The sequence below is a fragment of the Nicotiana tabacum genome, chromosome 10, assembly GCF_000715075.1.
Source record: "Nicotiana tabacum cultivar K326 chromosome 10, ASM71507v2, whole genome shotgun sequence".
Taxonomy (NCBI): Eukaryota; Viridiplantae; Streptophyta; class Magnoliopsida; order Solanales; family Solanaceae; genus Nicotiana; species Nicotiana tabacum.
The window spans coordinates 105,369,358-105,384,637 of NC_134089.1; positions in this window are offsets into that span (position 1 = coordinate 105,369,358).

Consider the following 15,280-nt stretch of genomic DNA (forward strand, 5'->3'; position numbering starts at 1 on the left):
TGCTTTTAGTTTTGATGTTTTTGTAGCTTATTGAGTTGTCTTATGTAGTGTAGTGTCACTTCAGACTCTTTTTTTTTCCTTTTCGGTAAGGTAGGAAATACTTAGTATCTTGTATAAGTATGATGTAAATGAAAGTTCTAATAATAATTTGAGGCAAATATTCCTTCTCAAAGAACTCGCGGGAAATATTAATACAAGTGTAAATTTGATCATTTATGTCATGGGATTCTATCAGAAAAGGAAACAGGAACCTGATTAGCTTCTTGATATTCAAATAGAAGGTACTATCTATAAAATATTAAGCGAAATTCGAAATAAAATATAAAAAGAAAAAAACAGTCATCCTAATGGTGTTCATAGCTAAATTGGAATCATATTGGAATATCCTTAGCTAGTTACCTTTATCGCTATGGCCTATGAGCGATCCCTTTCAAGCATCTCGGGATAAGGATAGGAGTCCGATAATATCCCGTTTGGCATAAAAATTATTTCAGTATTTACAATTTTTGTTTGAGAATGAGTATTTGCTGATTGCTGAACTTTAAATGACATATTGAAAATGGAAAAATGTGTATTGAAAAGAGTTTATTTTTCTTAAGTGAAAATTATGTGACGTCCGTAATAAAGGACGGTCTCATGGCTGGCTCGAGGACGAGGCTAGTAAAGCCTTTTGCTTTAGGCCCCAAAACTTTTGAGGCCCCAAAAAATGTTAATGGTAAAATACGTAATAATATTTTGACTTAGACAATTTTGAACTTTGTAGAATAAAAGTATAAAATCTGTGTAAAAAGGTTTTTAAAAAAACAAAGAATATTTACTATTTAACATAAGAAATATTCTAGAACTTCGAATTAAACTGCTCAAATCTTTGTATTAACAAATAAAGTTTTTTACATCAAGATCCAAGGTAATGTATTATAAATACATGGCTAACATCTTATTAATTTGAATTAACCCTTGATAATATAAATAATAATAATATTACTAAATGAAGCTAAAAGTCATATATCTTGTATGAACTATTATATAAATAAGTAGAGAAGGAAAAAAGACAACATCAAAGTTTTTGTATATATTTGTATAGGTGTATAAAATTTAGATTCTTATTAAAATTCGGCTTTAGGCCACTAAATTAGTTGAGCCGCACTTGGACGGTCCAAAGAGGACGAACAAAAAAGGACTAACATGCTTATGATGAATGAGTGTGCATGATACCTTAGGTTAAGAGTCTCACAATGAAATGGGAGAGAAAAACGAAAAATTTTATATAGCACATTACAAAGTCACATGATCGATGATGGTGTAATCCCGAGCGGCAAATCTGTGAGATGAATTAGGTTAAAGCAAAAAATACTCAGAGGCCGGACACTCTTTCTATACAATATATATATATATATATATATACGCTGATTCCTTAAGGGGTGATGTATTCTAACCTTTTATTTTTCTTTTCAGATTCACCTCAAATACTCTTTTTGTATTTCAACATGAGACACCATTAACACTCTCATTACAAACATCTAATTTAACCATAAATATTTGAATAATACGCTATTATACCTTTTTTATTTTGATTTCTAGTCATCAACATCTGAATAATATGTCAGTATCTTTTCATTTTGAATTTCTAACCACGTGAACATTTGAATAATAGCTGCAAGCATGGTGTCACATGTTTGTAATCAATTTTTTATAATAAGGTTCTTTATACTTACGACCAAACTCCTCCAAATGAATCTTCAATAGTTCATATCCAACATAATTGTGCATCATAAATTTATGCGAAATGCTTTCTATAAGGAATGAATGTTAGGCATGGACCAATAGAGCAAAGGTGTGAGGTGTCCTTTGTGTATTTTCGCTTTAGTTTAATTATGTACTGCTTTCGAATATATGTTGAGTGATATAGCAACATTACATCCCATAAAAGTATCAATTATCTACCGTGATTGTGCAATTTTTTTATGCTACAATTTAACTAGTAATTATAATATGTTATCACTTTATTTTTTAAGTTACAAGAAATGGATAATATGACATGCATAGATAATTACATGTCATTATGGATCAACTTATTCTAAAAGTTAAACATTTTTTACACTATTAATGCACAAAATATAATGTACTCATCCTATATTATGGTAATCTTAGTCTCTAGTACTAGTATATTCTAGTACCATAAAAAATACTATTAGCATATTTTTAAAAAAGAAACGATAGGAGAAGAAGACGAAAACGTAACAATCCTTAACGATATCATGTTGTTCATTGGAGCCATGTAAGTGACTTCAAAATTTAAACTTTTGAAGCAGGTAACATTTGAAAACTGGGCTGGAAAATGTCAAAATTATTAATTGTTTATATGACACAAAGTCAAAGATTAACACAATGACTTATTATTTTTAAAAGAAATTGTGCCAAATTTTTCTCTGGTAAAGAAACGTCCTTTTCCGTTGAAAAACAAAAAAAAAAAAAAAAAAACTTTTTCCCACAAAAAAGGGATTTGTCTTTGTTGACAAAATTAAATAGAATGGAATCAATGGATATATTAGTTTGTAATTTGTTCTCTGTATTTACTGTTATATTTTGTATTTAAATTATTTACGGATGCCATAAATATATTTCAATAGATAGTGTCCCGAAGCTTATCAATTCGTCAGCAAAACTGATGTTGGGAATTAAAAGCAAATTTGACACTGTTTCTTGGCCATTATTAATGATTATAGCTTTAGACAGATAATACGTTAATTGAGGAAAACAAACATGCAAAGATAGACGAGTTAAAGACAAAGTGCGAATTTCTAACAAATCTAAAAGTGGGCCATGACCAAACCTAATCCTCCATATGTGTTGGAGATCAAAGCTCTCAGATGCCACGTTGACGTGATTGTGATCAATGATCATGGCCCATTATATCCATCCAGCTGCACCTCAATCCACCCCACCTCATTTTATTTATCATTAATTATTAATTGGTATACAGTCCTATTATCTATTACTACTACTGTTTATTAAACTAGTATTAGTACTCACGCACTAATTATGTCAAATATTTAAATTATTTGGATTGTATATAAATAATCTTAAAATTTATACTTTCTTAGTAAATATTGATAATCATTGGATATTAATTACATGAAAAAAATTAACTATTTCTTCTATTTTTCCTTTTTGATACCATTTTGCCGGTGTTATTGGATCCTAAAAATAGTCAGGAATCAAAATAATAACTCATATTTATGGCAAAACAATCAAATGTTGAGACAATGAATGACTTTTTGGATAAGACTTAACTCTTTTACTACTACTTGAACTCTTATTTGGTGTGTTGATATCTATTAAAAATATTTCTTTCTCAAAATTTCAGTTTCTAAAATATTATTTTTCAATAATAATTATTTTTATAATAATATAATTTAAAATATTATTCTTAATTCAAACCATTGTAGTTAGCTATCTAAAAATATAAAAAATTCTTTAGCTAGTGAATTTTTTTACTCCATTTTGATATTTGACACTAACCATATTAAATATCTGAGTTATTTGAATTATATGTAAATAACTTTAACATTTAAACCTTCTAAATAATTATAGATAATCGTCATATATTAATTAAGAAACACTACATGAAAAAAGACTAACATTTTCTCAATTCTCGTAGTGATAATTTTATTTTTGCACTATTCTCATAGGTGTCATTGGAACCTAAAAATAACCACAAAGTGAAATAGTAATTCATATTTATGGCAAAGTGTCACACCTTCTTTTTCGCCCGCGCCGCCGCAAAGGGACGCGGAAGGGAGTTTTTCCAATTAAAGGGCAATCGAAACGGGATTTTATTTAAAGATTCAGAGTCGCCACTTGGGAGATTTGTGGTGTCCCAAGTCACCGGTTGAATCCCGAATCGAGGAAAAGAATGACTCTGTTTAACAGTCTGCGCACCAGAAATCCGGATAAGGAATTCTGTTAACCCGGGAGAAGGTGTTAGGCATTCCCGAGTTCTGTGGTTCTAGCACGGTCGCTCAACTGTCATATTCGGCTTGATTATCTGATTTTATATAATTATGAACCTACGTGCAAATTTTAACTATTTACCGCTTTGTTATTATTTATTCAAAGAATTGCAACGTCGTGAGAATGCATCTCGAATTGCGCCACATAAATGTACCCGCAATTTTTGATACGTTCCAACTTCGTTGAGATTTGGATTTGGGTCACATAAATGTGCACCCGAGTTTAGTAAAATAACATTATTAAATACGCGCCTAAAGACTAATGCGTTGTTATTTTGAGAAAAAAGTCGTAAAGTTCGCTATGCGGCCTGTCTCGAAATCTAAGCATTCGAAATAACTGTCCGTTGAGGGCCCTGCAATTTGTGTATTCTTGTTTATCGAGGCTCGTCTCATTCATTATTTTTTTAAAGGAATTTGCAACGTCATGAACATGCATCTCGAACCACGTCACAATCAATTTACCCGTGATTAGCGACACATTTCGACTCCGTTGAGATTTGGATTTGGGTCACATCAATGTACACCCGCATTTAAGAAAGTAAATTATTAAAGACACGCCTAAAGCGACTAGCACATTATTATTTTTGAGAAGGCCGTGAAATCTTGCTAAAACGGCCCATCCGAAGTCTAATTAATTATTAACCATTTATTGAGAGCCACGCAGCTTGCGTTTTATTTGGCGAGGCTCGTCTCATTTATTTTTAAAGGGCATTCCTAAAGTGACTACATTTCTATTAAGTTTGTCTCTAAAAGAAACGAGAAAAGTCTTAATTAATTACATGCTTGACAAGTAGTTATTGGATTAAAGTAGATGATAACGGTAATTTACACTCGAACTCGTAAAAATGGAGAAATGTTTCATGCCTTTATTCTATAAGTGAACTACTAAAGCTGAAATTACAAAATGCATACAAAACTGTCAAGATATTCAAAACAAACTAACCATTCTCCAAATTGATTTAAACTAACATTCCTAAAATTGATTTAAACTATTGGAATTAACGGCTAGGAAATGTTATCAACACGGATTCGAATATTGGCCTATATGCTGCCTAACGGAATCGAACACTGCCTATTTAAAATCTGCCTCAAATACAAAAAGAAAGCTAGAGATGAAATATGACAACTAATCCCTTAACTTATTTGTTCATTCTACAAATTACATATTTAACTACATGGAGTCTGTAATTGACAACTACAAACTATAGTTTGAAAACCAAACAGTTCCGGTTAAATACAAGACTACGTCATGCATTCCAGTTGAGTTATAAAACTAAACTATATAAATACTTGTCACATATCTTATTAAACTATAGATACAACACTAATTCATCAAACACCCTAGCATTTCATTTCACTTTCACATCTCACAGCCACATCAGATTGATTCGAAAATGTACCTAGAAAGGGACCACAAGGAAAAGGAAGAAAAGGATCAGCAGGAGCAGTAGCAACACACAGCAACAACAACAGTAACGGAAACAGAACAGCCTAGTAACAGTGTTTAATAAAACCTTTTTTAGATTGAAAGACCAGTTAATGTTTTTCCTTTTTTTTCTGACCCCTCAATTCTCTCTTAATGTTCAGAAAATCCTCCTCTTAACTTGTGTCAAGCTCTTCTTCTTTATAGCCAAACTTGAAGCACTTAAATTAAATCACACCATCTTCTCCTCATCCCCCTTTTGAATCCCACTACTTAATGTTTTGTCCCCCACTATATTAAACAAATATATTAGTTCCCACTACCACATATCTTTTCTTTATTTAATTCTCTTATTCCCCACTACCGCATGCTTTGTCCCCCACTATATTAAACAATGTATTAATGCCCACTACCATATGTCTTGCCCCCACTATGTATTAAAAATGTATTAATTTAATATTATTAGTACTTAGTGGACAGAACACTCAAATTATCATTTTTTAAAACTTAAAATCCCGAAAATGCCCCTGAAACTACTGAAATTACCATTCTACCCACATCCCTTTCAATCTGTACCAAAACCATATCAGCTATAACCAATTCACCTAATCAATGATCCAATTAACAAACAAACTCTGAATAACAAACTCGTCCAAACAAACTCCTAATTGACAACGTTCATGAATTAACAACAGAGTCAGATTCATATCCGAACTTAACGGGACAAATAAGTAGATTTAAATCACTAAACTCAACATCAGTTGAACTCAAACTAAATCAAACAACATCATAACAAAGATAAATAATTCAAACTAAATCAAAAACTAAAGACCAACACATAAACACTCGACATTAAATCACTTGATGAAAAACTAACGAACTTCAAACAAAAATGAACACGAATTATCTCTAACACAAACAAAGACCTGGGTTCTAATTCAAACTAACCTATCGGAACACGAACATAATCATAGAAAGAAGAAAAGGAGCGGAAGATGAATTCACTGAATGAAAACTAAAAGAAAAGAGAACGGAAACCTATTAGTTTGAAGTCCGGGTTCGAACGGAACCTCGACGTATGACTGAGCATGACCTCAACGTACTGCCTGGAGATGGAGTTGCTGACGAAGAAGAAGAAACAGCAACAGCAGCAGCGCTGCTTGACGTGAGGGAGCTGGTGGTTTGGCGATGGTTTTTCCGGCGATTGGAGGATCGATGGCTTCAGGTGTTGGTCGTCGGACTGACGAAGAAGAAGACACAGCAACCGTGGTTGCTGGAGATGGCAGTAGGGTTGTTTGAAGCGACGTGGTCATTCATGGCTGGAGGTCGACGGACTGGTGAAGCTGCACGAAGCAGCGACTCACGTCGAGGAATGAGGAGGAGCAGGGACGACTGGTCGCTTGGTTTTGGACTGGAGGTTGACGTGGTCTTTCATGGTGGTTCGTCCATGGCTGGAGTTGAAGACGAAGCAGAAGAAAAAGGCAGCCATGGGAGGGTGGTTTTGAGCTGGAGGGGTCGCTTGGGTAAGGTGGTTTGTTTGGAGAAGGAGAGGAGAGGGGGCGGGCAGGTGTGACTGTGTGTGGCTGCGTCGCTGGTCCGTCGTGAGGATGGTGGTCGTTTGGAGTAGATGGTGGTGAGGAGGGCAGCCATGGGACGTGAGGGGGAAGGGGGGTGGTTTGGGGATGATGAAGATGAGAGGGGGGCGGGGTGGTTTTAGGGTTTTTGGGGTTGGGAAAATGAAAATATGAAAATGGGGGTTGGGATTCGTTTGGGTTATGGGGCGGACTGGGTCGGGTCGACCCGGTGGGGGTTATTTGGTTTGGGCCTGGTTGATTTAAATTAAAATGTGGCCCAATCCGATTTTCTTCTTATTTCCAATGCTTTTTTTTCTTCTTTTATTTTTTCTTAAACTAAAAATAAATTCTAAAAATCTTAAATTATCCTATAGAACTAAATTAATTTATAAAAATGCAAATTAACTCTTAATAACAATTAACACACAATTAAATAGCAATTACGATAAAATCACACAATTTGGACATTAAATGCTAAAAATGCAACGTACATTATTTTTATGATTTTTTTGTTCTTGTAAAACAAACTTAATTGCTCCTAATTGTAGAATTAAATCCTAAATGTAAAATGCGACATATTTTTGTATTTCTTTTATTAATTTAACAAATAAACATGCACGGACAAATACAAATAATTATCCAAAAATGCCACGAAAATTCTCAAAATTGCACACAAAGGAAAATTGTTTTATTTTGAATTTTTGGGAGTAATTCTCACATTGGTCAAAAATCACGTGCTTACAGATGCCCCTCTTTTTCCGAAAACACGAAGAGTTTTCGTGCAAAGATAAAGTAAGCAGATACGAGCGATTTTTGCCCATCCGAGTACTCCATGTGAAGCAATTTTTGAAAGATTTAACCGAACCTTTGCTTCAAAGGTTTCCTACATATCCCTGGCTAGAAGGGAATCAGGTTAGTGTAGTTCGGGAAGTTTTGGTAGTTGGGACTACCATGAGACTGCAATGTTACTGATGTTGCATGCTGTTATTACTGTTTGCCGACCTCCTTATTACACCATGCTGAAAGAAAACAAGAAGCTAGACTAAACTAAAGTCTATGAATTACAAAATCTTATCTAGATCTTCAGCCATGCTCTTGTGTCTCTTGTTGCTTTGATGTCTCGGTGACTCCTTTGGTATTTCTTTACTTCTGATTTGTATTTTATTCTCCCTTGACTTCCAATCTCGAACTGCTTATTTCCTTCTCGTGAGCTTCGCATTATCTTTCCATTGGATCTTGAACTTCCTTCCTCTGCTGGGGATTTTTATTGTTTCCCGCTGGGGATTTCGGTTGTATTCCTCTGCTTTACTGGCTTCAACACCAATCACTTCTTCAACACCAATTACTTCTGGCTCGACTTGTGGTCTTCCTTCTGATTTCTGCTGGGGTTTTTTGTTGTAACCCTCCGCTTTACTGACTTCAAACTTCCATGTATTCCTCTGTTATATGGGCGGACTCCCAACTTCAAAACTTAAAATGTAAATACTGAAATGTATTCCTCTGTTATGTGGGCGGGCTCCCAACCTCAACCAACAACTTCGAAAAATAAATCGTCATTCTGTTCTTCAGGCGGGGCTCCTGACCCCAACAACAACTTTGAAAAATAAATCGTCATTCCGTTCTTTAGGGGGGGCTCCTGACCTCAACAACAACATTGAAAAATAAATCGCCATTCTGTTCTTCAGGGGGGGCTCCTGACCTCAACAGCAACTTCGAAAAATAAATCGCCATTCTGTTCTTCAGGGGGGCTCCGAGATTTCAACAACTTCGAAAAATAAATCGCCATTCTGTTCTTCAGGGGGGCTCCTGACCTCAACAACAACTTTGAAAAATAAATCGCCATTCCTTTCTTCAGGCGGGCGAGACTTCAACAATAACTTCGAAAAATAAAACGCCATTCCGTTCTTCAGGCGGGGCTCCTGACCTTAACTTCGAAAAATAAATCGTCATTCTGTTCTTCAGGCGGGGCTCCTGACCTCAACAACATCTTCGAAAATAAAGCGACATTCCTTTCTTCAGGTGGGCGATATTTCCACAACAACTTCGAAAAATAAATCGTCATTCCGTTCTTCAGGCGGGGCTCCTGACCTCAACAACAACTTTGAAAAATAAATCGTCATTCCTTTCTTCAAGCGGGCGAGATTTCAACGACAACTTCGAAAAATAAATTGACATTTTGTTCTTCAGGTGGGGCTCCTGACCTCAACAACAACTTCGAAAAATAAATCGTCATTCCGTTCTTCGGGGGGCTCCTGACCTCAACAACAACTTTAAAAAATAAATCGTCATTTTGTTATTCAGGGGGGGCTCCTGACCTCAACAACAACTTCGAAAAATAAATCGACATTCTGTTCTTCAGGGGGGCTCCTGACCTCAACAACAACTTCGAAAAATAAATCTTCATTCTGTTCTTCAGGGGGGCTCCTGACCTCAACAACAACTTTGAAAAATAAATCGCCATACTATTCTTCAGGTGGGCGAGACTTCAACAACTTTCTTAAATTTTAACACCTTCATTCTCCAGGCGGACTTCTGATTTCAACAACTTCTTAAAAATTTCAACACCTCCATTCTCCAGGCGGGCTCCTGATTTCAACAACTTCTTAAAAATTTCAACACCTCCATTCTCCAGACGGGCTCCTGATTTTAGGAAAACTGAACATTGATAATATTAAGAAAACTAAAAAAAGTGGCTCCCCTTTTTTTCAAAATCAAACTTCCACTTTTTCAAATTATCCTAGGAGAATATTCGTCAGACTAAGACGTTTATCCTAGGAGAAAATTCATCAGACTAAGATTGTGATCCTAGGAGAAAGTTCATCAAACTAAGATTTTGATCCTAGGAGAAGATTCATCCGACTAAGACGTTTATCCTAGGAGAAAATTCATCAGACTAAGATTTTGATCATAGGAGAAGATTCATCCGGCTAAGACGTTTATCCTAGGAGAAAATTCATCTGACTAAGACGTTTATCCTAGGAGAAAATTCATCAAACTAAGATTTTGATTCTAGGAGAAGATTCATCCGACTAAGACGTTTATCCTAGGAGAAAATTCATCATACTAAGATTGTGATCCTAGGAGAAGATTCATCTGACTAAGACGTTTATCCTAGGAGAAAATTCATCAGACTAAGATTGTGATCCTAGGAGAAGATTCATCCGACTAAGACGTTTATCCTAGGAGAAAATTCATCAGACTAAGATTGTGATCCTAGGAGAAAATTCATCCGACTAAGACGTTTATCCTAGGATAAAATTCATCCGACTAAGACGTTTATCCTAGGAGAAAATTCACCAGACTAAGATTTTGATCCTAGGAGAAGATTCATCCGACTAAGACGTTTATCCTAGGAAAAATTCATCAGACTAGGTCTATTTTTGTTATCTTAGGAGAAAGATTTATCAGACTAAGATTTCTATCCTAGGAGAAAAATTCATCAGACTAAGATTGTGATCCTAGGAGAAAGATTCATCAGACTAGGTCTACTTTTGTTATTTTAGGAGAAAGATTCATCAGACTAAGATTTCTATCCTAGGAGAAAGATTCATCAAACTAAGATTTTGTATTGAGAGGAAAATCCATCAGACTAGGACTTTTATCCTAGAAGGAAAAAGGTGAAGATCAATGGCATGATTTTATGCACAATAGCAAGACAATTAAAGACAAAAATTTTGAGAAACTTCCCTTTGTCGGCTCTTTTATTCTTTTCTTTTTCTCTTTTTTTTTGAACCATTTTCCTTGCCCTGCTTTGTTCTTGTTTCACACAAAAAAAATTGCCAGTTTTGAAAATGGTGGTCGGTTTGTGGCCTTTGGTCTTGAGCAGCTTGGATTTTGCTCGATCAGCTTGAGTCAGCTTCAACAGCCTTTTGCTCTGCATCAACCCTAATTGTTTCACACCCGGTACCATTGTATTTCTGGCTCAATCAGCCTTATCCCAACCGGAGATCTTTTCTTAGATGATCTTTTCTGATATCTTAGCACTTTGTCTGTCAGAGAGAATCACAAGTTATCTTTGTTTGCGCCAACCCGGCTGACAAGAGTCTTTTGGGGGAGCCTTTGTATGAGTCCTTAAGGCATGTTTACATTAACAACTGAGTTTGCTGGCCAAATTTACTTTGTACAACTGAAAAGCTGGTGGCAGATTTTGAAATCTTTTCTTGCTTGTTTTGAGAAGGACTGACTCAGGGTGAATGACACAATGACGCAAAGAAAAATATTAACAAGAAATGCCCCTGTCGGAAGGACAGAAGGAAGAATTTTTTTTTTTCAATAACTAGCCTTAATAATCATGACATGCATTTTGGACTCAATGGCCTGATCTATCAAACTAATCCAATCTTCCTTTTTACCATTCTTATGATCTTTGAAGTCGGGCCTATCCATGCCAATCCTTTGCATCAGCTTCACGACTCACTTTCGACTAGTAGCGCCCGAGGGGTTTTCACCAACAAGTCTCTCTCATCTATTCATCTCTGCTTACCGTCGTCTTACAATGCCCGTGAGGGTTTTCACTAGTAAGACTCTCTCATTTTTCTTCTCTATTTTTTTTACTTTCTTGCGCAAACATCCTGACAGTGTTATATGTTGCGTGACAATCATTGCTCATTGCATGCTTCTCTTGGCATTCTTGAAGGCATATCGGGAGGTCTTTATTTGGAAGGTTTTGGATAGGGTTGGAAAGAAGGGTCGACATGAAGGCTCAAAGTAGACTCAAAATGAGGGGGTGTAGACTTACAACTCTTGGAATAGACTCTTTCAAAAGTGAAATAAAATTTTTGCCCCAGTTTCAGATGCTGGGGATTTTTGAATTTTTCTATTTTTTCTTTTCTTTTCTTCTAAATTCTTATTTGGTTGGACCGAACCGTGAGGCTGCCTACGTATCCTTATTTTTTTAAGGAATCAGGTCGAACGTAGTTCAAACATCTAACCTAACTATAATTTTCATCATTATTTCTTCTTCTTTTTTCAAAACAAGTTGCCCCAGCTTCTATTTTTGGAGGCAGACAATCCTTTTCTTTTTTTTTCTTGAACTTTCTAAGAATTGCCCCAGTTTGTACTCTTGGGACATGGACTCTTTTAATCTTTTTTTATCTTTTCTTTTTTTTTCTTCGTTTTTTTCATTTTCCGACTCTAAACTTTATTCCAAAAGAGGGTGGTCAAAGAAAATAACACATGCTCAAAGGGGTGGCAAAGGATATAAAGTGTTTGGGTAGCAAAAAAAGGGCCTCCTAGTCTCGAGAATGCCAATCATGCTATATTTTTGCGATCCCAGCATTGACGAACATGTCTGTCTTCTTGGTGTGTCGTGGTCACAAGACACTTTCCATCCCTTAATGTCAAACTTTCCAACAAACTTCAATTGATTCTTCCTCAAGCCCAATCTTCACAATAATTTGAAGGTGAATTTTGCTCGAACTTAGTCCCAAAGTACTTCAACGTTTAAATCAGTTTTTAAGATCTGGCCAAAATTTCTGCATGCATGTCATGTCATTAGAACTAATGAGAAAAGAACTAGAAATAGAATGACACAAAAGGACAAACTGTATTTTATTGAACAAGGATGGAAGGGTTTGACAACTAAACAAGCAACCTAAAATCCGAGTACAGCCCTAAAATAACCCAGCTAAAGAAAATAGCAACAGAACAGACAGACAAGACTCATACAAACAGAATGGAGGGATAGAAGGGTTTGACTCAATAAAATAAATAAAATCTGGATCACGACCCTGAAATAACCCAGATAATAGAAAAATATCAAAACAAGCTACCAAGATTCCTTCCTAGTGAGGAGGGAATGACTTTTCAATTGCTAGACTTGACATTTAGCCACAAATTTGCTCATCAGAATTAGCAGAGCCTTCTCCAATTTCAACATCATTAACTTCAGTCAGCAAGCTCCCGAGAGGATTCTCAAACTCCATGTCACCGGGTATCTTCCCCATAAAGTGTTCATCATGATGTGCAGGTAAAGGATTTTGCGCGATATTCTGGGTGTCACTATCTTGGATCACAATCAGATTTTCCTGGATCATCCTTACTATTTCTCTTTTCAAATCCCGACAGCTTTCAACATTGTGCCCCTGAGCATTGGAATGGTATTCACAGCTTTTAGAAGGGTCAAAGCTTCTTGCACGGGGGTCCACATGATTTGGAGGAATAGGTGCAATCATGTCATGATATTTTAACTTCTCAAACAAGCTTGCATAGGACTCTCCTATTGGCGTAAAATTATCTTTCAACCTTTGTTCCCCTTTATACCTCTGGCTTGGATGTGGGTTATAGGGCACCTGAATATTTTGTGGAGGCTGTTGGAGGTTTCGTGATGCTCGTGCTCGCCTTCTGGTGTGTTTTGGTAGTTGGGCAACATACTGAGGTGGAGCGACAAAGTATTGAGGGTTCTGAGGTGGATAATACTGCTCAGGGGAGTCATGGAAAACTTGAGGAGGCTGATCATACCTTCGAGATGTTCTCTGACGTCTTCTCGACCCTAATGTCATCATGATTTCTTCCATCTTCTCATTTGTGTCGCTAAAATTATCAGACTCAACCCGGACAGCCTGAGTTGCGGCTTTAAAAACTGCTTGACTTATAATTTTGCCTGTCTTAAGACCATTCTCTATCATTTCTCCCATTTTGATTGCTTCCGAGAAGGATTTGCCAACTGCGGACATCATGTTTTGAAAGTAATCTGGCTCTTGCGCTTGAAGGAAGATAGTTATTAGCTCGTGGTCATCCATGGGTGGCTTAACTCGAGTTGTTTACTCTCTCCATTTAATGGCATATTCCCTGAAACTTTCACTTGGTTTCTTCTTCAGGTTTGAAAGGGAAATGCGGTCTGGGGCAATGTCGATGCTGTATTGGAACTGTTTGACAAAGGCCTGTGCCATGTCATCCCAGACATACCAGCGAGACGTGTCTTGATCCATAAACCATTCGGAGGCTACTCCCGTAAGGCTTTCCACAAAATAAGCCATCAACAATTCTTCATTTCTTCCCGCACCTCTCAGTTGATTGCAATACCTTTTCAGGTGGGCTATGGGATCTCCATGTCCATCGTACTTTTCAAATTTGGGAGTCTTGAAACCAGGCGGCAAGTGGACATCAGGGAACATACATAGATCTTTGAAGGCAACACTCTTTTGACCTGCCGACCCTTGCATGTTTGTCAACCATTGTTCTAAGCTTTTCACTCTTTGGGTCATTTCTTCCTGTACCATCTTTCGGGCATGCTTCTCAATCTTTGCAGGAAGATCAAACGAGTACAAGTGATACTCAGGAGAGTGGTACTGCTCTTGTTGTGTCGCAAATTGTGACTCATGATGAGGCTGTCCTTGACCACTGGCCCATGCTTGACACATTTCGGTCATTTGCGGTTTCAGTATTCTATTTTTCTCCAGCACAGTAGATTCTTGTTGAACCCTCTGACCCTGAGTCTCTTAAGAACTTGTAACAGCTTCGATGTCAGTTATCATTTTCCTTGGATCTTGTGTTTCCATCTTACCACAAGTAGACCACCTCAGCTTTCTTCACAATTCAAAACATGTTAGAATGGACTCAGTCGGTCCTTATTATTATCAATATTTTTCATTTCTGCATTTTCTTCTTCTTTTTAATGGTGATCGAACCTGATATGGGTTGCCTACGTATCATGTGGGAACATGAATCAGATCTTGCGTAGTTCGGAAAGATCTGGAATAAAGTAAATAAACTAACTTTTTTTTTTGGATTTCGAATTTTCTTTTCTTTTTCACTTTTTTTTCAAAAGAAAGACTTATAAAGAAGAAAGAGAATATTTGTGGGTTTTGATTTTTCTTCAGCATTCTTGCAGAGAAAGACTTCTAAAGAAGAAAGCTTTTTTTTTTGAATTTTCGAAAAAAAACTTCTAAAGAATAAAGGAAATATTTTTGGACTATTACTCTGAATTTATGAAAGAAATACTACAAAAGAAAAGAAAAAATATTTTTGAATTTTGAATTTTTAAACAAATATTTTTGGATTTTGAGAGAGATTAAAAGGAAATATTTTTGTATTATTTTTTTTAAAAAAAATTGAGGTCTAAAAGAAAGACTTTCTAAAGAAGCGGGTAATGAAATTTTTTTTTGGATTTTTTGAATATGGTGGGCCGGAACCGAAGAGGTTTGCCTACGTATCTCACATCCGGTGAGAATCAGACCCGCGTAGTTCGTCCAACATAAACTAAACTTGTAAACAAGACTCCTTTCTTTTGTTTTTCAAATAAATCAAACTAAAAAAGACAATTTTTTCAT